Source organism: Cyprinus carpio, chromosome A4, assembly GCF_018340385.1.
Source record: "Cyprinus carpio isolate SPL01 chromosome A4, ASM1834038v1, whole genome shotgun sequence".
In the NCBI taxonomy this organism is placed as follows: domain Eukaryota; kingdom Metazoa; phylum Chordata; class Actinopteri; order Cypriniformes; family Cyprinidae; genus Cyprinus; species Cyprinus carpio.
In genome coordinates this window covers 5,421,855-5,445,244 of record NC_056575.1, presented here as the reverse complement: position 1 = coordinate 5,445,244, position 23,390 = coordinate 5,421,855, and the positions used below count along the sequence as shown (strand labels likewise).

Here is a 23,390-nt window from a genome sequence, read left to right as displayed (position 1 = left end):
TTTTTAAGTTTTTAAAAAAAAGCAAATTTAATAAATATTTAAATGTATCTTAACAACATAATATATAATGACAGAATTTGTAAATCTTACATTAAAGAATATTACCTAAAAAATCAGTTTCATTAAAATGTTTTACATTTTTTGTACATATTTAAATGAATATATATAAATGTTTTTATATACGAGTTATAAATCTAGAGATATAACTTATTCTATAAATGAACAGGAGTTAATAAATCTATTTGAATTAATAAATGATTCACTAAAATCTAATTATATAAAAAAGTCAGTTTTTACATTACAGCAATAAATAACATTTTGTAATATATTAAAATAGAAAACGGTTATTATAAATTGTAATATTTCACAATAATACTGTTTTTGTATTATGAATCAAATAAATGCAGCCTTGGATCCTGTATTATTGCACCAATTTTTACTTTTTTGTTTTTTAGTCATAGTTGAAATGTTCTTTAAATGTATTAAATATTTTGTCAATATTTAATTTTATACTCATTACTTTTAGTCCATTTTACTCTAAAATCTCCTTATCATTTTGTCAACAAATATACATTTTAGTTGACAGTATATTGATATTTCCAATAATGCTAATAATAATTATAAAATGCAATAATCATGCTCAACTGAAAATGTGTGAACCCTGCATTTATATCTATATCAATTTTCTATTCATTTATAGTCTTTTATATCAGAATCTTGCTCACAGATGTTTTTCGGTGACACAATAGTTGTTGTTTTTTTTGTCTGAGCGTGTAATTACCAGATCACATTAAATGACCGAGCGTTTAGGTTTAATGCACTCTCCAGCAGAACGGTCCTGATGATGGCTCTGCTTTCCTCTCTCTCTCTCTCTCTCTCTCTCTCTCTCTGTCAGTTTTCCTATCCTGCCGAGCGCAGGGCTGTTCCTCCCGCACAGAGCATCACTGCACAGTCTCTACAAGGCAAAACGGTACGCTTTCCCTCTTCTCCCCCCACCACGTCCTCTGTGCAACTTTGCTTTCCTGTCAAACTATTTGCATTTTTCAGTTGCAAGCCACCAAGGATTCGTTGAGGCTTTGGCTTGCAAATTAGCAAAATATTTGCATTTGCTCATTTAAAGTCAACATGAAATCAAAATGGCCATATTTACTTTCATAACACATGCTTCTGGTCTACTCGTGCACGAGTGCATCTTATTCCAAAGGTAAAAAAATGGTCGTTATGGTTAAAATATGTGACTATGGAGCACAAAACCAGTCTTAAGTCTATGGGGTATATTTGTAGCAATAGCCAAAAAAACATGGATGTGTCAAAATTATCGATTTTTCTTTTATGCCAAAAATCATTAGGATATTAAGTAAAGATCATGTTCCATGAAGGTATTTTGTAAATTTCCTACCGTAAATATATCAAAACTTCATTTTTGATTAGTAATATGCATTGCTTACAATTCATTTGGACAGTTTTAAAGGTGATTTTCTCAGTATTTTGATTTTTTTGCACCATCAGTTTCCAGATTTTCAAATAGTTGTATCTCAGCCAAATATTGTCCGATCCTAACAAACCACACATCAATGGAAAGCTTATTTATTTAGCTTTCAGATTATATATAAATCTCAATTTAGGACTGGGTTTGTGGGTCCAGGGTCACATATGGTTTCACATGAAAATCTAGTATGTGTTAGAAAGTACAGTAAGTTGCAAATGTGATTTCATGTTGACTTTAAAGGTAAACAGACATTCAGATGTTCAAGTAGGAGTGTTACGTTGCAGCAGAGAAGGTTATTCTAGCTGTAGGTCTTGAATGAAACGCCTCTGACAGAGAGATGAGTGTTTGTGTGTGTGGTTTTGTTGGGTGTGTGTGTGTGTGTGTGTGTGTTTATTGTGACAGGAGAAGCGCTAATACCATAAGCTCTACTTAAAACTATTATTATTATTCTCTTACTTGACGTTCCAGGTTTTGGGAGTCTAAAGACGCAGTTTTGCTGTTATTCATAGTTATTCTTTTACAAGCGTTCAGAAATCATCTGCAGTGTGATTTCAGGCAGAGAGCACTTAATGAAAAGCCCGGTTTTGGGAAAAATTTTAAAAGGGCTCCCTATTGTTTTATCATCATCGGGGCAGCTCTTTGTTGCGTGCAGGAAATTCTTTAGCACCTGCCCCTTTTGTTTGGGTAAAGCCTCTGGAATTTTTTTATGATCTTTCTTTTTTGATATTAATTTTTATTTGGATGAAATGACAAACCTAAGATAATGCGCCCCAGGGTTATTTTCTTCAGAGTCTCTTATGGATACAAGAACTTTTTTAAGGATTTTTGGCATAAACCGGGGATTGTCCTTTTTTAAAAAGCACTTTAAAATTTAATTCGCTTTTTTCTTTCGGAAACCCACTTGTATTTAGTTTCAGCCGGGAAACCGGGGGTTGTTCAGGGTTATTTGACTATTTATGCAACTTGGGTATTAATCATTTTGATTAGTTTTTCATTTTTAGTCGTTACCCTGAAAATTTAATGCACAAATTTTTTATTTTTACGTTTTTTATCATAGCGTGTCATTTAGTGTTCATATTCGTTCTATATTAATTTTGGAATTAAATTTAAATTTGGGTTGTGCTTATTTAATGAAGGGGTTTTAATAAATTACATATACATTCTAGTATTTTTTTACATTTTTTTTTTATGTCATTATTTTTTCTGTTTTTATTTGTATAGTATTATATATATTTATTATTTTTAAATATTTTTTTTTTTAGTTTTAGCTATTTTGATGTGCTTTTTTTTCCTTTTTTAAAACAATTTAAAATTTAAACCTAACTTAAATTGTTACTATTGGGGATTTATTATTATTTTAAAAAATATTTGGGTTTTATATTTTGTTTATATTTTTTATTTTGTGTTTTTGTGTGTGTGTATATATTTTGTATGATGTATGTTGTTTGTTTGTATTTTAAAATTTTCCAATTATTTTTTACAATTTTTAATTTTCATATTATTTAACACGTGTTTTTATTCATATTTAGAATTGCTTTTATTTTTATATTTTTCTTTTGAATTTTTATTAATTTGTTTGTTAATCTAATTTGTTTGTATAAAATATACCTTCTATTGTTTAAGATTTTTTTCTCCCTTTTTTATAAACTATTTATTTAGGGAGTATTACTAGATGTTAGTTCATAAAACACATTTAAACTTTAAATTAAAACCCCTATTTTAAATTTTATTTATTACATTTTAAAAAAACATTGATTATAATGTATGTTTTATTGTATATATATAATTTCCAAAAAATTTTCTTATTCATTTTTTAACATATAGTTTTATATAGTTTGAATTAACTTTTTTTTTGTATACAGTATATATTTTTTCTATTTTTTTTTTAGTTCAAGTTTCTTATTTAGTTGATTTTCCATTCTTAAAAGAATATTGAAATTCAAACCAGAAATTCAACAGAACCTGGTTATTCATGGTTGCTAAACTAAACTACATGATGCATCTTAGCTGGAGCTGCTAGAGCTGCTTAATCATGTTGATTAGATATCTATCCAGGTTTGTGTAAGTCTATCCTGCACACCAGGCATGCAGTGTCTGAAGAATTCAACTCAACTCACATCCTCTTTATCAAACATGGCCCGATTTCCCCCATAACCCCCGTCACACTAACCGCTGCTCCTGTCGCCCGCTGCAGCCAGAGGAACTGACCCTGCTGCTCATCAAACTCCGGCGGCAGCAGGCCGAGCTCAACAGCCTCCGTGAGCACACGCTCGCACAGCTGATGCAGCTAAACCTGGATGCCGCCAAGCCAAAGGTCTGTGCATCTCAGAGTAAAGGGCTTGTTAGTTCCCCCGTCAAACCCCGGCACCCACAACCCAGCCTGCTCATTTCCTTCCAAGTTTGGTGGTTTTCCCATTGCTTCCGCATGCTGTTGTGGATTGGATGATGTCTAATGAAGTACGTTTTAATGCCAGCTTTAGTGCTCACCAGCTGTCAAAAGTTTGGAATAATTAAGATTTTAAAATGTTTTTGAAAGACGCCTTTTATGCTCACCAAGGCTGCATTTATTTGATTAAAAATACAATAAAAACAGTAATATTGTGAAATATTTTTACCATTTTAAATAAATGTTTTCTATGTGGATATGTATTAAAATGTAATTTATTCCTGTGATCAAATCTGAATTTTCAGCATCTTCAGTGTCACATGATCCTTCGGAAATCACTGCTCAAGAAACAATTCTGATTATTATCAATGTTGAAAACAGATGTGCTGCTTCATATTTTAGTGGAAACCTTGATACACTACCATTCAAAAGTTAAAAAAACAACAACAAGGATGCTTTAAATTGATCAAAAATGAACAATAGATCACATTCAAAAATGAATGCTGTTCTTTCTATTCGTCAAAGTCATTTATAACAGTTTCCACAAAAAATATAAAAAGCAGCAAAAACTGTTTTGACACGGGTAATAATAAAAACCCGTTATTAATAATTGAGCAGAAATATTCTAAAGGGATCATGTGACCTGAAAATGCTGGAAATTCAGCCTAATCACAGGAATAAATTACATTAAACAGATATTCACATAGAAAACACTTATTTTAATCTGTAATAATTTGTCATAATTTTACTGTTTTTGTTGATCAAATAAATGCATCCTTCTGAGCCTTCATCATAATCTGAATATTCCAAACTTTGGACTTTCCTTGCCACTAACACGAGCAAATCCCTCAGTCCTGTAGGTTTGGATCATGTTTGTGCGGCTGCTGCATGCTCTGTCGCGGTTTGAGGAACGATCAGCAGAAGTCCTGTTTCTGTTTGCAGTCCTCTGGGTGTTTTCTTTTTTGGTCCCGTTTATGTGCAGGCCTTTGTTGATTTGCTCTTCGGCTTGCTTTGTCTAGCTCAAAAAAGTGCATGATCAGCTTGAGGAGAAAGTGGAGTTTTCAGTTTTTGTTTTGCTCTGAAGCCCACGTCTCTGGTTTTCTCACCGCTCTCCTCTCATCTTCTTTCTCTTGCCGTCTCTAGAGTGAAATCCTTTCCCATCACCTACAGAGGAATCTCATGTACTTGGACAGCCAGGTGAGGGCCTTTCCTGTTTCTCACTTCCTCTCACTTGCTGTTTCTTCTCTCTCTCTCTCATCGTCTTATTTCTCTGGCTACTGTACTTTTATTCAGCCAGCTAAAAAGCGTTTCCTCTGTTCTCTGGCCCTCGGTGCATCGCTGCAGATCTTAGTTTGGTCTGTTGAATGCAGATAGTCTCTTAAAATAGCAGTTCATTGAAAGCATTTTAGCAACATGTATTGTTAGTTTGTTAGGCTTAATTCTCAGTGGTAGCCCTGTGACTATTGTTTTTTCTAATTATTATAAAATTTCAAATGATTTTTTTTTTTAGTAATTTCTGAAATATGTTGTTTTTGTTTTAGACTGGGGGTAGTTTGAAGTTTTCCTGCTCTTCTCATGTATTAATATTTATTAATATACTATTGTAATATTATTTTAATTATCGTCTAGCACATCCCAGTTGAACTGTATCTCAGATTAATCATCAAAGTGGACATTTAGATGTTTTAAGCTCGGGGAAGGATTCTGCTTTTTCCCTCAGGCTCTATCTTTTTGAAAAGGGCAACTCAGAATAACATTATCCAGCAAATGTTCTTCACTTTCTTTGACAGGAACCATTTATTGTCTTTAGTTGTTTGCATTATTGAAGGCCACAGTCATTATTCTGGACTAGGAACGAGAAAAACCACGAGTAGGACATGTGATATTTGTGAGGGGCAGAAGCTGAAAAACACAGTGCTTGATACGGCTGTTACCCTCCCCCTCCTCATGCACTAGATGAAGGAGAATGAGCCAATAATCTTCATGATTCACACTATGATTTAGAACTCCGGGAAGGCCGCAACTGTACCAACAAGTAAGGTCTTGGAACACGGTTATCTCCCCCCCTCTCGTGTCATTGGCCCCGCCTCTTTGTCGAAGCTCCACCCCCTCACTGCCCCATCCTGTGTCGGTTTCGTTCCAGCACATCCCATTGGTGTTCCTTGTTGTTGTTGTTGTTGTTTTCCTGTTGAAAGTTGAGCTGGTATTGGCATGGCTTGAAGGTTTCGTGCGAGTCCCAGCTGCTGGTGCTAATGTGCCGTTCATTAGCAATGGCTTCATCCATCACGCCGGCTTTCATGTGTTAGCGCAGACTCCAGTGTGTGACTGGAGCCCAGTTTGATTCTGAAGGCTTTGACCTCCAAAGGAAAAGCATTTGATGGGTTTTATCAGCTTTAAAGGCCAGTTCACATCACAGACGATAACTGTAAGTATAGTTTTAACAATCAAAACAACAAAAGAGTTATCTGTTATTGGTGTGAATGGGTCAAAGTTGAAGTGTAAAGTGCTTATGACGATGGGATTGTGATGTTACAAGTGAAACTATAATAAAATGATGAGCTAAATGATCCCAGTGTCGTAAGCACAAAAATGTAGTTTTAATTTTAAAAAAAATCGCAATATACAATTTTCATTACTTATAAGAAATATTCATGGCCAATAAAGTCTTCATAATTGAACTTAATTAAAAATATTTGTTTTTGTATTAATTATTATTGTTGCTTTGGTTAATACTTTAAATTACTTTAAAATAGACTTTATTGGTTTTTTTAATTTTCATTTTTGTGCTGATGACAAGGGGTTTTTTTCCTTTTTTTTTTATTATAATTTCCTCACGGGTCTATATGAATGAAAGCAAGATTTTGTAGAAAATATTTTTCATTTTGGGTTGCTTAAGTAAGGAATTTTCCCAAAATTTAAAAAAAAAAAAAAAATATATATAATTATATACAATTTTTAAAAATAAAAATTTTGAAGTAATCCCGTTTTGTTTGAAAAGGGAGTGTAGTTGCTTACATCAACTGAAATTTTCTGATTTTGTATTAGTATTAATATTAGGTGTTAAAATTAAGATTTTATTGGAAAATTTTTTTTTTTTTTAACCACCATAAAACGGTTTTTTCATTTTTTTTAAAAAACTATATTTTTTGTGCTTAAACAATGGGATTATTTCATTATTATTTTTTTTAATTTTCACGGGCATCATCATATATGACCCAAAAAATAAAAATAAAAATTTAGTTTTATCATAATATATTCAATTTTGAAATAATATTCATTTTAGTAGTTAAATGTGAAGAATTTTCCCAAATGTTTGGGAAAAAAAAAAAAAAACTAGAAAAAAAAAATCAAGAATTTTACAAAAAATTTTTAGTATAAATTTTTTTTTTTTGCTAAATGTATTTATTTTTGAGCTAAAGGGGAAAATTTTCCCTAAATGCCTGAAAATTCAAACGTGTAATTATTTCAATTTAAAAATTCCCCAAAAGATACTTGAGAGTAGAATAAATCTGTGACTTGAATTGAAAATGGTGTGTATTGATCTGTTTTTTTGGTGTATATAAGAGAAAGATTTGGGGTTACTCCACGATCTGTCCCAAAAATAAAAGAAAAAAAAAGTATTTTTGTTAAAATTTCTTAAAAATGACTACTTTTTAAAGCTGAGACTTTGTTTCATTCCCGAATTCTCTTTCTTGTCTGCGGTGTTTCCGATGTATTTTTTCCTGCGGGGGAAAAATGTGTTTGGGTTGTCAGCGTAAACAGTAATAAAGGGCGGGTCTTTTCGAAAAGGGCTTCTTTAAATCGACATAAGTTGAGATTTCCCCAATTCCCCGCAAGCTCCTTCACGTTTTTGAACTCTCAGAAATCTGGAAATTCCCCCCGGGGCCCGGGCCCGGACTGCACAGACCCCCTCCTGAAACCTGCTGCACCAGAAAACTAACCTCCAGATCCTTTTCATTTACACAAAACATGAGTGTGGTTGGATTCGTAACTCTGTGTTTGTGTCGCTCTGGGCTCCACGCAGATGTTTTGGACTGTACGACACGAGCGCTGTTTTTTTTTTTGTTTTTCTGTTTTTAACACCCAGATGGTGCTGAAGCAGCTTATTCCGTGAGAGATGATTCATATCTACATAATGATCCGGCGCGGAAAGTGTGAATGTGTGTGTGTTGAATGTGTGTGTATTTTGTGTGTGCACTGCACGAAAAAGTGATTTTATATCAGTGTTTTCTAAACTTCCGTAAACAAATACATTTACTTAAAATATATAAGTCTTAAAAAATTGTTTCACACAAAAAATATCGTAACACTTAACTTGGGGAAACCTAGTATTAATATATATAATAATTATATATATATATATATATATATATTACAGTAGTATATAAATAAAAAGTATAAATTAAGACTTCAAATTTATTTTCTTACCAGCATGAAAAACTGATTCACAATATTATTTATCTTCTTTCACTTTTTACTTTTTTTTTTTTTGGGTGGTTACAACATGGCATTGTTTAGCTTCTATTTTTTACTATTCACTTGCATTCATATATAGCTACAAAAAACCTCTATATTTTCTACTTAAAATGTTAAAGATATATTCATATTTTGTGCATAATATATATTGATTTTATTATCTTAATGTGAGAAATATTCCATAAATGCACTTAAAAAAGAAAACAAGAAAATCACACTTGCATTATAAAAGTAACAGATTAAATATGCCTTGTAAAATACCTTATAATGCATTGTATGATCTCGTGAATAATTATAACCACAGTTATAATAAATTATAATATTTCGTTATTTCATTTTTAATTTATTATAAATTATATTTTTTAATTGTTAGTAATTATAATTTTTTATGGTGTAATTAGGAATATGAAAATATTATATTGCATTTTAACTTTGTTTACAATTGTTTATGAAAATATATAATGCATTATAACGTGCATTGTGAGTACATTTATAATGCATTATGCATAAAGCCTTCATTCAAGTGAAGTGTTACCAAAATATCATAAATGGGGTGAGAAAAAAATAAGCTTAATTCAAAAGGGAAAATGTTTATTTTTCTAGCCCCATTGGCAGATATTTTGTATTAATGTAAGCATTAACCTACTAAATTTTGATACAAAAATGTTGACGTATAATCTGTCATTTTGCTACTCAGGTAAATGTATTTTGATTCAAGTATGTTTAGATGTTTGTACTGGAAAACTCTACAAAAATACTGTTGAAAGGGAAAGTCATTTTCTGCAGTGGGTCCGTATGTGTTAAAAACCATTAAACTTTCCCTTTTGGCTTCCCCCGAGCGGGTTTGGATGGGTTTCCCTTTGTTTCTGGGTTTGGTTTGGTTCGTGTCAGTCCCAGTGTTTTTGTATGCCTTTGGGGATGTTAAAAAGACCCCGGGTTGCAAAGGGGCCATGTTTTTATACTACCCCGGTTTTACGAATCACTTTTTAAAAAAAAAGTTCCTTTTTTAAAGTTTAAATTTTTTTCCCCCTTTTTTGGGCCCAGGTTTTGAGAGAAAGGGTCCCTGTTCAGCTGTATTTAAAAAAACTGAAACAGACTCATGTGCTTGCCCATTGCTTCATGCAAGATTTCTAAAAGCAGTCTAGAGCAAATGAATTAATAATGCATATAATATTAATGTTTTCCCTTTTGATTTTAGCAGATGAGTCTGAAGGTCAGAGAAAAAAAATACTTTTTTTCAGACCCGAGGACCCTGGACATTAAAATGTAAGCGATCTCGTACGAAAACTGACGTTGCTATGTTGTATGATTACTTTGTGAAAAATTATTTTTGGGTTGTGCTTCTGAAAAAATTTCATAACAATATAGTGTACAAAAAAACAGATATAGAGCAATTTTATACACTTCAGGGGCATGATTTGGTCAAACAAAAAGGTTTTAAAAATTTTCAAAGGTTTTAAAACCACTTTCAGCCAAATGGGAAAAAATATAAAATAAGAATTTTTAAAAATTATCATTTAGTTTTAAAAAAAAAATTTTCTGTATTCATTTTTAAAAATGTAGTTTTTGCAAGAAAAAAAAATTTTTGGGAAAAAATGAATTTTTAAATTATAAATTTTAAAAAAAGGCATTTGTGTTTTTTTTGCCCAGATTTTTCTTTTCCTTTTTTTTTTTTTTTTTTTTTTTTTTAATTTTTCCCAGATGATTTTAAAAATGCTTTTGAATATTTAAGGATTTATTATAGAATTAGTGGATGATCATTATCTTTAAAGCTATAGGGAAAATTTTGAAGAAGAATAGAGATAAATAGGGGACAAAATTTGGAAATCAAAAAACCTTTAATAAAGACAAGTCCCAAACAAAGGGGAAAACCTTCTCTGAAAAATTTTAAAGCCTTTTGGGTGTTTGAAACGTACACTTATTCAAAATAATTTTTGAATCTTTTTCCTTTTGAGTTTAAATAGACCCCAAGGAAGGAAAGAAGGGTTTTTTATTTATTTCATTTTTTTTATTTTTTTTTTTATTTTATTTTATTTATTTTTTTTTTGATTTTATTTATTTTTTTTTTATTTTTTTTTTTTTATGTATTTTTTTTTATTTTTATTTTATTTTTTTTTTTTATTTTTTTTTTTTTATGTATTTTTTTTATTTTTATTGTATTTTTTTTTTATTTTTTTTTTTTTTTTATTTTTTATTTTTTAGTTCTTGTATAATTTAACATGCTGTTTTCACAAAACCTACACAGAATATTTGTACATATAAAACTTTTTGAATGCTTTGGAAAAAAAAAGAAACCCGGGGTTAAAATAGAGTCTGCCCGTTGCGGGCGAATTTAAAGTCGCCCTTGTGAGCAGGATAAAGTGTGAGAACTCAAGAAGAAAAAATTTGCGGGCAGTCCACAGAGAAAAGGTAGTGAAATTTATCCAGCTTTGTCGAAAGGCTTTTGTGACGCCGCCCTCTTTTTCACACGTGTGGGTGTGTGGGGGTTGTGGTTTTTGGCAGCAAAACGCTGGGGGACGGGGCCTTATGGGGGCCCGTGGGGAGATCGAGAGGAGCGTAAAAAACCCCCCACGGCGGTCCCAGAGCTTTCATCCAGGGGGGAGTCCCCAGACCCGGTTGCCAGCCCCTGCAGGGGGGTGGGGCGTCAACACTTTTAACTTTCCCCTGTACCGTTTGTTTTTGTTTGATCAATGCTACAGGGCTACCCAAAATGCTGGGGCTGCTGACAGGAGTGGAGCGGGGGCTGGGAGAGTACGATCGACGGGGCGGACGTCCCCATGGCCAAAAAAACCCGCGGAGAAGCTCGAGGCCCCGGGACCCCCACAGGGGAACCCCTTGTTTAAAATACTAGCCCCCGGGGGAATGTATATGAAGATGTGTTTTGGTGAGGTTTTGGGGGTTGTGGCAGCAGACGGGAGCCGCCCACCCAAAAAAACTTTCAGTTTCCAAAAAGGGAGTTGTGGGGATTCAGGATGGGGGAGGTGGGAACAAAAAGAAAACAAAGAGAAACCCCAAAACCCCAGTGGGGAAAAACCAAAAAAAGCACACAAACTAAAATAACCCCCCCCCCAGTAACAGACTGATTTTCTTCGCTTCCAAATCACTCTGAAAAAAGTTTTTTTTGGCCCTCGCACAAGGTTTCCCTTTAAAAACCTTTTTTATAATCTAAAATCTTCAATATTAAGTTTTTTTTTATATATTAATAATATTTTTTTTAAATATATATATTTTAAAAAAAAATTCCCAAATTTTTCCCTTTAAAAAAATTTTAAAACCTTTATAATTTTTTAAAAAAAATTTTTTTTAAAAAATTATTTTTTTCAAAATTTTAAAAACCAATATTTTTTTAATAAAAATTTTTAACGGGAATTTGGGCAGTAATAAAACAAAACACTTTTTTAAAACCCTTTTTTCCCAGTTAACTTTAAATTTTATATATTTTAAAGATTTATTTTCAAGTTTTACTTTTTTTATGATTTTTTTTTTTACAATAATTTGCGAAAATAATGTTTAAATCAGTATTATTTTAGTTTTATTTATTTTTTTTTTATTTTTTTTTCCCATTTTTATTAGTCTTTTTTATATTTCAGTCAGCTTTAGTTTTGAAAATTTTAGTACTTCAGCTTAAAATTTAAATTTTTCCCATTCCAAGGCAACAAATTTTAATTTTGTTTTAAATTTTTAACCCGTATTTATAATTATTTCAGCTTTTTCAATTAAATAAACCATTGGTTCAATAAGGTTTAAAAATAGCAACACTGTGCATGAATTTTTAAGTGTTTTTCCCTTCTTTTCTGTATTTTTTAGGTTTTTATGGTTGCAAAAAAACCCCCCGCAAACCTGCATTTAAAAATGAGGAAAATGATCCTTTCCCGGGAAAACATGTGAAACACTGTTAATGTTAAACAAACCCCAGACCGCACGCTTTCCCCATCCTCAAGGGCACCCGTATTGTGCTGCCCCTTTTGGGTTTGGTTTTTGCCCCGGGGAACAGTCTTTTTCACTGTCCCGTTTGTTTTGCGGTGTAGGAGTCAGACTCAGTGCCTCCGCGTCCTCCTCCCGTACTGGTTTTGAGGGGGGAGACGGCCCCCCCGGGGCCCCCCACCCCCCCTCCCCGGCCCGGGGAACCCCCAAGGGGGCCCAGCGCAACCCGGTTTCCACGGTAAGGGCGCAAGCGTGGAAACCCCCTCGCCCCCCCCTCCCCTTTAAACCCCTCGCCATCGCTCAGAAAAAAAAACCCTTAGCCCGCCTTTTTGGGGGAGAAGCCTATGTTGAATTCTGGAGCCTGCATGTTTAAAAAAAAATTCCCCTTTTTGGTTTTATTCCCATTATTCAGCCTGTCAGTCGATAATCAGTATTTTTGTTTGATTTTTCCCCGTTTTTATTTTTTTTATTTTATTTTTCCCCAATTTTTTTGTAAATTTTTTCTAATACCCCTACACCCTTTAACTCAAAACCATTTTGACTGATTTTTTTTCCCCCCCAAATTGGGTTTTAAAGTTTTAGTTTATTTTTTCGGAAAATCTATAAAATTTTTGCGGGTTTTCAAAATTCCCGTCCTCGCACCCCCTTTCTCTGCACATTTTGTTTGTTTCTTTTGGCTTCAGGGCGTTTGTTCTTTCGGGAAAAATAGTGCACTGCGAAATGGGAAAAAAAACGATTCCCCCCTGATTTTCCCGTTCGAAGCGAACTTAAAAAGTTCCATTCAAAATGCACTTTAAATGTGCGATTTAGGTTTAAAATTTAACAGATTTCCCCTGTCAGGGGGTAGGGAGACTGAACACTGTGTAGGGAAACATGTCAATGGGAAAACCCGTTTATGAAAGGAGCCTCTTCCCAAAAAGGGGCGTTACTGAATTTGGTGTGTAACAAAGAGAGCGTGGAAATATTCAGAAGGGGGGGGCGCGGGAGGGAAAATTTGAATCGCTGACATTATGTAACATTTTAAAAATTTTTTTCAGCCTGATTTTTTCAATTTTTTTTAATTAAATTTTTTACTGGGCCACCTTTTTAAAAAAAAAATTTTTTGATGATGTTTATTTTTTTTTTGCTGACCCCTAAAGGGGGTTTCATTAGCACCTTAAAACCCATTTTGAATGATTTTCTTTTTTAAACTTTTTTATTTTTTTTTTGTTTATCCCTTTTCATTTTTAAAAACCCCTTTTGAAAAATATTTGGGCTGATTTTTTTTTTCTTCCAAATTTTTTTATTTTTAATTACATTTTTTTCTGACCCAACCATAAAAAGGAACCCCAATAAAAACCCCAAAAAAAAATTCAAAAGAAAAAAAATAATATTTTTAATATTTTAAGGGATTTGGGAAAAAGTAAAAAATTATGCACCGCTTTTATCAGCCAAACCCGCTCTTTAGTTACCGCTTTTAAGAAAAAATTTTACCCCAAAAAAAGAGTTTCTTTTTTATTTTTTACCCATCCTCACCGCCTTACAACCCTTTTATGGTGCTATGGGTTTTGGGGAAGAAGAAATAGTTTACCATTTTTATTTTAGGCAGAATATTCATTTTAAAAAACCCCCTTTGGTTTTTATTCAAGGGCTTTTCTTTTTTAACCCTTTTTGGGTTTTCTCAAAAATCCTGGGTGTTTTCTTTCTGAAAATTCAGTAGACCCAGCACGGGGTAGGTTTGTTTCCTCATCCTTGGTTTTTACACGTTTTTTTTTTTTTTTTTTTTTTTTTTTTTTTAAACCGTGATCATAAACCCTTTACACAACGGCAGCAAAAAACAGAAGGGCTCGTACGGGTTTAAACATTTGTAAAAGGTGGGGAAACTCGTCTCCGGGGGCTGATTACGACTGTATAAAAAGGAGCCCGGGGCTCACCCAAATAGCCGAAAATCGAAAGAGGGGCAACGGCGAAGGCCCAAAAATGAGCAGACGGAAAAGAAAGGGGGCCCCCGGGTCAAAGGGGGCCGACCAAAAAACATCAAAACATATATATATCCTTTTACTTAATATCATTTTCAGGCCAAAGGGCCCCCCGTGATCACTGATCTCTGTTTTGTCGGGCTGTCAGGTGATTTACCGTGGGTGGTCAGTTTCCGGACAAATCACCCCTTTCCTGAATCCTCCACCACCCCCTCATGCACCTTTAGGAAGAGCAAGAACCTTTATCCCGAACAGTAAGTTCTGCAGGGTTACGGAACAAAAGTGGTTGGGTTTTAAAAAAATGGGTGCTGTGCTTTGCTTTGCCCGGTTGCTAAGGTGTTCAGGGTGGTTGCTAAGGCATTGCTAGGTGAGTTTAAGCTTGTGCTGGTTGGTTACATACTGGTTAGGTTTGGCTTAGCACACATAAATACACATTTGAAACGATAATATACTGCGCTGGTGACATGACTTTAGCATCCAGTGATCATCTAAGAAATAAAATGATCGTCTTGCATTTAAAATTCAGTTTTATGTACTTTTTAATATAAGTTAATGAATTAATCTGCATATTCATATGTGTATAATATATGAATATATAATATAAAATAATATATCTAGCATTTTTAGTTAATAGTTGATACATTTTCATACTAGTATTTGTATAATAATTTATAATCTATTAATATTTTGTCAATATAAGAATATATATATATTATGACTATATGAATCTATAATATTTGTATCCAATTGATGTGTGTATATATTTCATATTATTAAACTATATATTGAATTATATTATATCATATATATATAGATGTATGTGGAGATTATACTATACAGCTTTTTTATTACTCTATTAATCCTGAATAAAATAAAATTAAAAATATAAGTACTATATATATATATATTGATATTTATTTTTGTTAGTATGTAGACTATGCTCGTATAAATTATGCTTAAGTATTTATATTAGTATTTGTTTAGTATTTATGTGTGTTTTTTAATGCATATATAATATATGTATGTTTTGGTCGCGAATCACATGGGACGATCCATGAAAAAGCGCTGGAGCACATGAGCCGGCTGGCGGCTGTAGAGGTGGGCGAACCGCGCATGGCGTCGAGGAGCAGATGGAGGCATCGAGGAAGGCACCAGCAGAGAAGCGATCGATGGTGGAGGAGAGGCGGGATCACTGTCCGCGGCCTCTGGCGCTGCACAAAGACAGCCCTACTACTACAGGTACTGTACCAGCATGGCTTTCAGGCAGGTTGGACTAAATCCAGTCGTTTATGAGCTTAAAAATACACTCAGAATCTCTGCACAGTCACAGTTGTGGGTTGTCATTGCTGCATTGTAAACATGAGGTATGTTCTGATTGGCTGGGTCTTGTTGCCTCACGTTGCTTTTTTACTTCATGGACAGAAACTGAGAGCTTGTGCAGTTAGTTGACTGTTATCATCTGAGGTTTGTAATGCTCGGTCACACGAGTGAACCAGCTCAGACAAGCACAGCACATGAATACATCAACAACGGATGTCACATTCCCATCATGCATCTGGTCCTGAGGGCCCTGCTCCGCTGTTAGAGTTTTGTAATTCAAGTGCTCCTAATGATTCCCCACGGCGCTGCACTTTGCAGTTTTCCGGCTCGCTGCGTTCCTGCCAGGCTTCAGAATGGACATCTGTGAACATCTCCAGCGTTTCTTGCTCACTGCTTCCTCTTCTGTGTGCTTCTGTCCCCTCAGATGCGTAAGAAGAGCCCGGTGATCTCTCCGGATGAGCAGGACGACCGCAGAGACACGTCGCCTGAGGAACGAGACTGGACCAAACCGACTGAAGCGGAAAGAAACTGCAAGAATACTGAAGATCTAGAATCTGGAAATGCTTACCTGGAGAACAAGGTATATATATAATATGGAGATTATAAATTATACAGGTGTATATTAAATTACAATGATAATTATTATTTAAATATCATAAATAGTTCTGCTATCTGCATATTTTTATTAAATCCTTATCCATTAATAATGACTGGACAACTCATGGGAAAGCCATTTGAATTCATTGTTCCTAATCCCTGTAAATACAGCATGTCTACTAAAGTTTGGAATGGGTTTTTATAGTTAACTAAAATGTAAGCGTAAAATAATGTTGACTACAATCAAATAAAATATTTTTAAAAAACTTTTAATTTTATTCCAGCTAGTTGCTAAAGAGATATTTCTTATTTTTATTAAATTTAACTTGATGTACTAAAATAACTAAAACTGAAATAAATAATGGTAAAATACTATATGGACATTTAAAAAAATAAAAAATGTCAGAGAGAGACAATATAATTACTAAAACTGTAAAATTTAAATGAAAATGTAAAATGTAAAAATCAAACCTATTTCAAGCTATGAATGAAAACCGTAATAGTATCTTAATGATATAAATACACTGCTACATAAACAGCTGATCAGTGTTTCATTCAACTTAATTCATGTTAATATTAAAATATTTAAAAGAAAGAAATATAAGAAAAATATTAAAAGTTATTAAAAAGTAATATATATTCTGATTTATAAGCTTTATTATTATTATGTTATTATTATATATATATTAGCTTAATATTATGTCTAAGCTAAAATTTTGTTATATATGCTCATTCATATTAATGTATGCATATTGATATTGCATTGGTATCAAAATTGATCAAGAATGGGTGAAATATTATGGTACTGGTATCATGACCACCTACATTAATTATTTAATTTGTTATTTTTATTTCAAATCAATATATTATGTCATCATATATCTAAATATCCCTCACTAGGGAGCAGTGAACACTCTGAAGGGTCCCTGTGAATGATGTAGGGTCCAGTATGAGAGTTTATTTCATGTGTTTGTGTCAGGAGAAAGCGCCCCTGTCCCGATCGGCCTCCATTAAAGAGTCTCTTCTGAAGAGCGAGGACCAATCAGAGCCCAAATGTGTGAGTCCTCTGGAGTACCGCAGGACTCTGGCCGCTCAGAACAGGTACAGATCACGTCACACTGATCTGAACACACACACACACACACACGCGTGTTGCTTCAGAACGGAGGTTTGAGCGCTCTCCGCTGTGTTTGTCAGCTTACAGACGGCCGTCATGGTGCGCGTGGGCACTGAGGAAGACGAGGAGGAAGAGGGAGCAGCCGTCCAGTCAAGAGCAGGACATTTATGAGCTGACCAACAGCAAACACGGCAAGCTGATGCCCAGGTGAGAGGGCTCTCTTTGGGTTCTGATTCCCCCATTAACCTGCTTTAAAAACATCTGGATTGAAAAAAAAGTTTTAAAAAACTTCCCCCCCTTCAAACCACTAACACTCCCCCTTTATGTTTTTTTTGTTTTCATTACTTTTCAGTGAAGTAGTTTAAATGAATTATTTTTTAATTTTTTATCTCTTAATAATTGAATTAAACTATTTTAAATAGTTTATTTTATATACATATGTATTTAAATATCGAAACTTATATATTCATTTATATTTTTAAGTTTAATATTTTATATATATATATATATATATATATATTTTAATATATATATATATATTTATTAAATAATATTATTAATATATAATACAGACAGGCCCAAAATTTTGGAAACTTTACTTTTTTTAATTTTTTTGGGAAAGAATTTTTTTCCCGCTCATCAAGCCTGCTTTAAATTTTTGATAAAAAATCCCAAAAAAAAATTTTAATATTGTGATATATTTTTAAATTTAAAAGAATTGTTTTTAAAATTTATTATTTTTAAAATTTAAATCTTTTAAATTTCTGTGTTTGCAAAGTTTAAAATTTTAGGATTATTATCCCATGACCCTTTTAGAAACATTCTAATAATAATTTCATTATAAAATTTTGGAAACAGTTCTGCTGTTTAAATATTTTTTCCCAGAACTTTGTTACTTTTTTAGGAATTTTTGATGAAAAAAAAGTAAAAAAAAAAAAAAAAGCAAATTTTTTTAAAAATTTAAAATTTTTTGTAAAACATATACACTCCTGGTCAGTAATTTGGGGTCAGAATTTTTTTTTTTTCTTTTTTTTTAAATAAAATCAATACTTTTTTTTCCGCAAGGAGGTGTTAAATTGAAAAAAAGTGAAAAGGAAAAGAAAATTTTATTAAAATATATTTTTAAAAATTTTTTTTTTTATTTTAAATAAAGGCAGTTCTTTTAAACCCCTTTTTCACAAAAAATTTTAAAGACGCAGAACTTTTTCCAACATCAAAAAATCAGAATTTTAGAAGGGTTTCAAAATGATCATGTGATAGCCCTGGATGTTACTTGACACTGAAGGCTGGAGAAATGATGTTTAAAATTCCCACTTTGCATCACAGGAATAATTTTTTTTTTTTAAGTATATTCAAATAAAAAACTATTTTTTTAAAGTTTTTTATAATATTTCAAATTTTACTTTTTTTTTTCTGTATTTTTGATCAAATAATGCGGCTTGATGACCCGAAGAGACTTCTTTCAAAAACCTTTAAAAAATATTTAATTTTCCCAAACTTTGACCTGAAAACTTTTTAATAATTTTATTTTAAAATTTACTTTCAATGAAAATATTTAAAAATATAATTAAAAAATAAAAATATTTATATTTTTAAAATATCTGAAATTTTTTAAATTTTAAATGTTTTAAAACCTTTTTTTTAAGCAAATTTGATTTGGGGAAATAATGTATTGGTATATTTTTGTTTATATTAGGGATCCCCGTATTTGCGCTCCTGTACTTGTACTCAGGAAAATGCTCCGATACCAAAACCGAAAACAACACAGCAGGGGAAAACAGTGCAGGGGTTCAAACAAAAAACCAAAACAACAGAAAAGCAAATGAATTTAAATTTAAAAATTAAGGTCTTTTTGAATCCCTGCTTACTTAATATAAAAATTAAAAACATTCAAAATTCATCCCTGTAACCCTGATAACAAAGCATGGGTTTGGGCCTCGGCGGCCCCAGTTTCAACGATCTCTTTCTCACAACGCGGGGGAAAGGGTTTTTGGTATTTTGGGGCCCGGGTTTTAATTATTTGATTGTCTGAAATTTTCCAAATTTCTGCCCAAGGGCAAATGTGTGCACTTGTTTTGGCAGGGTTTTTCTTTTTGGGAACTTTTAATTCCCTTTATATGCAGCCCCGCACTTTTTCAATATAAAAAAAACCACTTGTGTTTCAGAAAGTATGTGCTCACTTTTGGGAAAATTTGGGGTTAGCTAACCAGTGATTCCTTACTTTATTGCAGGAAAACAGCTTTTGATTCGGGTACAGAGCCTCTGCGTGGGCCTCTAATGCTTTTAAATTAAAAATAAAAGAAACCCACAGACCCAAAAAATGAGCATGAGAGTAAAAAAAAGCTTGTAAAATCATTTTTTTGGCATAATTAAGTGTAAAAAATAACTAAAGGGAATATTCTTTCTAAGGAACAAAAGACAACTAACATAAATTTCCTTTGTTTTCAGTACCCATTTTTTTTTTTTTTTAATTTAAAAAACCAATAAAAAAAATTTACGATATTTCCGTATTGGCAAGTCCCAAAAAAATTAAAAGTATCCGTATGGGGCCTCTTTCTGGAAAAGGGGGTACTATGCATCCCAAATTTGGAAATTTTTTTTTTATAAAAAAATTTTTTTAAAAATTTTCCCAAATTTTAAATTTTTAAAATACGCTTTAAATTTAAATGCTATATTTTTATAACTTAAAAATTTCATTTATTTAAAAATTTAAATAAAAATTTTTAAAATTTTTAAAACCTTTCCTGTGCCCCCTAAAGGTCGGTGCCACTAACACTAACCTGTTCTTTTTTTGGTTTGTTTTAAAATTTTATTTTTGAAAGTCAGAAAAAAAATTTCAGCACGACCAGTATGTATTTTTATTCACTAAAAAAATCGTTTCAAAGGGAAACCCTTTTTTTTTTCCCTTTGATAGACTCTTCCAGTATTTTTAAAAAAGAGGCCTTTCTAGAAAAGAAGTCTTCATTTGTGTCCTGCTTGAACATGATGTGTGATTAACCCCTTGTCTGTCCTTTTCTGTGTTTTCGTGTGCATTTGCTGTGGGTTTTTTCAGTGAACGTCTTCGCCCCCGCCCCCCAAACTCCCAAACTCCCCCCTCCCCCCCCCCGCCCCCCCCGCCCTCCCCCCCCCCAGCTGACGGGCGGGGTCGACTTCTTGTGGTGTTAGAAAGGGAAAAGGACCCCAGTAAGACGCCACGCAGCAGTCTACTCATTCACCACACACTTTACTTTTTTGTTTTTTAATCAGTTTTTTTGTAGTGTTTGTAAGTCCCCCTCCTCATAAAATCAGCCCCAGCGTTTCACACCAGCTTACAGGAGTCGTTTTCTGAAGGGTTTTACTGCATCATAAATACAAGTGTGTGTGTGTGTAATCTGTCTGTTCTCGGAGGAAAATGAAGGATCGTCTCAAATGAAGCAGTAATTAGCTTTCCAACTAGAGTTCTTAGCTTCCTAGAGTCTCAGTGAGCATAAAGCTTCAATAATTAACAGTGCAATTAAGAGTCTTTCAGACGTCACTGCACATGACAACACGCTCATATATATATATATATATATATATATATATATATATATATATATATATACACACACACACACATGTATCTAGTTAGCATCATATATAAGGCTTTTCAGGTTCATACAGTATGATATAGTGAGAATATGGAGTTCAAAAAACAAGGTCTGTTTATTAAAAAAAAATCTGCAATTTGGTGCATATGCTGGGATATTTCTACTTCACAATATAAAACATAGCGTTTGTTATGATTTGTATTACTTGCATGAGCATGCATTGCCTTTTTAATTGATGCTCCTTGTGGAACGGAGAGGTTGAATTTTTTAATTTTTTTTTTTTGTCAGCAAGTGAAGCCACCAAACTACAAAGGCAATTTGTGTTTCTTAATGAAAACAACTTGGGTGCTGTGATGCGGTTCATGCACAATTCATGCATTCTTCACTTCAAAAAGTCTTCTTGACTGCATAGAGATCTAAAAGAAATCAAAAAGAGTCATATTTGTCTATGCAAAATCAAAAGAAAAAACATAGGTTATATAATACAGCACATTTGGGGTAATTACAACCTTTTTTTTTTTTTTTTTTGCATTATGAAATTATAGTTTTCTATAATATGTGTTGTGAATAATCCCATTTGGATGCCATTTTTAAAATTAAAATCATCATGAATTAAATTCAGTATTCAACAAATTGTATCTGATGTATATATATATTTTCATGTACTTTCATTGCAATTAAAAATGAGGATGTATTTTTTTAATTATAGTCATCAGAATTTTTTTTTTTCTTGCATTTCAGTAACAGATTGTGTAGTATATTGTTAATTTTCTGGAAATTAATGTGCATATATTATAATATATATATATATATATATATATATATATATATATATATATATATATATATATAATATATATATATATTATTTTAATAAATAAAAAAACAAATCTTAACGCCCATTTGTCTTAAACAAATGTTTTTGGGGATCAAATATGAATGACCAGGATTTTTTTTTTTTTTTGAGATTTATTTAAATTAACTTTTAAATCAAACCCCATGTGTAAAATGTTTTTTGTGTGTCCAGCAGTGAAGAGGGGGGGGGCCCGGCCCAAATCATCGCATCATATCACGCAGACAGGGCCCATCAGCTACCGACACCAGCGAGCCCGGGCCTTTTTAATTAAATATCCTAATTTTTTCCTTTCCCCTTTTTTTAAAGTCTGTGACCCGAGTTAGTTGTTTTTGATTGGGTGTGGGGTGCTTTAAACCCCTCGCTGTGACATTACAGCCCCAGACTCACTGTCAAAGGAAGAAAAAACCCATAAACCCATTTTGTTTAATTCAGACTGCGGGCGTCAGGTGTTTTGGTTTTTTGGATTTTAATCAATCGCCCCCGGTTTATCTATTGTTGGCCCAAATTTTTAGTATCATATTTTTTTCACTGTACGCCCCCACCTTGTTTTTTTTGATATCAGAGGATTTATGTATAAACAATGTACAACTATAAATTTTAAAAAAAATTTGCTCCGTGGACGGGAAAATGATCGTTTTTTTGGATACCCCATACCACCACACTTTTCCCCACCCCATAAATGTTCCGCTTATGTTTTTTTTTTCTATGCTGGATATATTTAACTAGGGCGGTACAGAGATTACATTTTTAAAGAAGGTATTCCCGAGGGTGGCTTTAGTTTAGGGGAGAATAGCACACGAGGGGCAAGGTTAAAAAAGTTGATAAAGCAATAACAGGGTTTGGTGTTCCCATGATGTATAAACGTAAAGTTCATGATGTATACTGACACCAAAAATAAGGGGCGAGCAGAAGAGGTTTGTATCAATCAAAGAAATGTTCATATTTCATCTGTTTTATATCATGTGAAATAAATGTTGATGTTCTTATATATACAAAAAGCGTCTGATTCCTTTTCTCCATCTGATTACTGGAGTTCAGACCTCATGAATGTGTTTTCAAGCACTACTGTTTATTACTAAATTTAAAACAATAACTAAAATAAACAAATATATGTGTGTGTGTGTTTTTTGTAGTTCAATATGAATGTGTGTGTTTTTTGTGTAATATATGCATGTATATATATTAATTATATATTAATAAATTTTATATAATAATTAATATATATACATATATATATATACACATATATATACATATATATATATATATACACTAGATATACATAAGATATATATATATACACATATATAGACATATATAATAGATAATATTAATACACATATATATATATACACATATAGATTTTACACATATATATAACACATTAATATAAGCCACATACAAGTTTGATAAGCAATTTGTTATATTTAATTTTTATAAACAAAATTTTCAATAAATATATTTTAAAATCTCTATACTTTATATATAGATAACTAGTTTTTATTATATTTCTTCTTAATTACCCTTTATATATATATGCATTTTGGTTAAACCTAAAATATTAAAAAAAAATAATTTCATATCATAAAATTGAATTCTAAAATCAATTATTTTTAATAAAAATTATTTTTATACTGCTATAACACAATTACGTTTAGGTGTATACGTGTGTGTAAGCCTTTTAATTACTTATTATAT

The 23,390-nt window shown here is 32.3% G+C and overlaps 1 pseudogene; it reads left to right on the top strand.

The window, feature by feature from the left end:
* The window catches only part of LOC109094828, a 53,362-nt pseudogene extending 35,884 nt beyond the window's left edge, over positions 1 to 17,478 (top strand).
* The last annotated feature ends 5,912 nt before the right edge of the window (positions 17,479 to 23,390 follow it).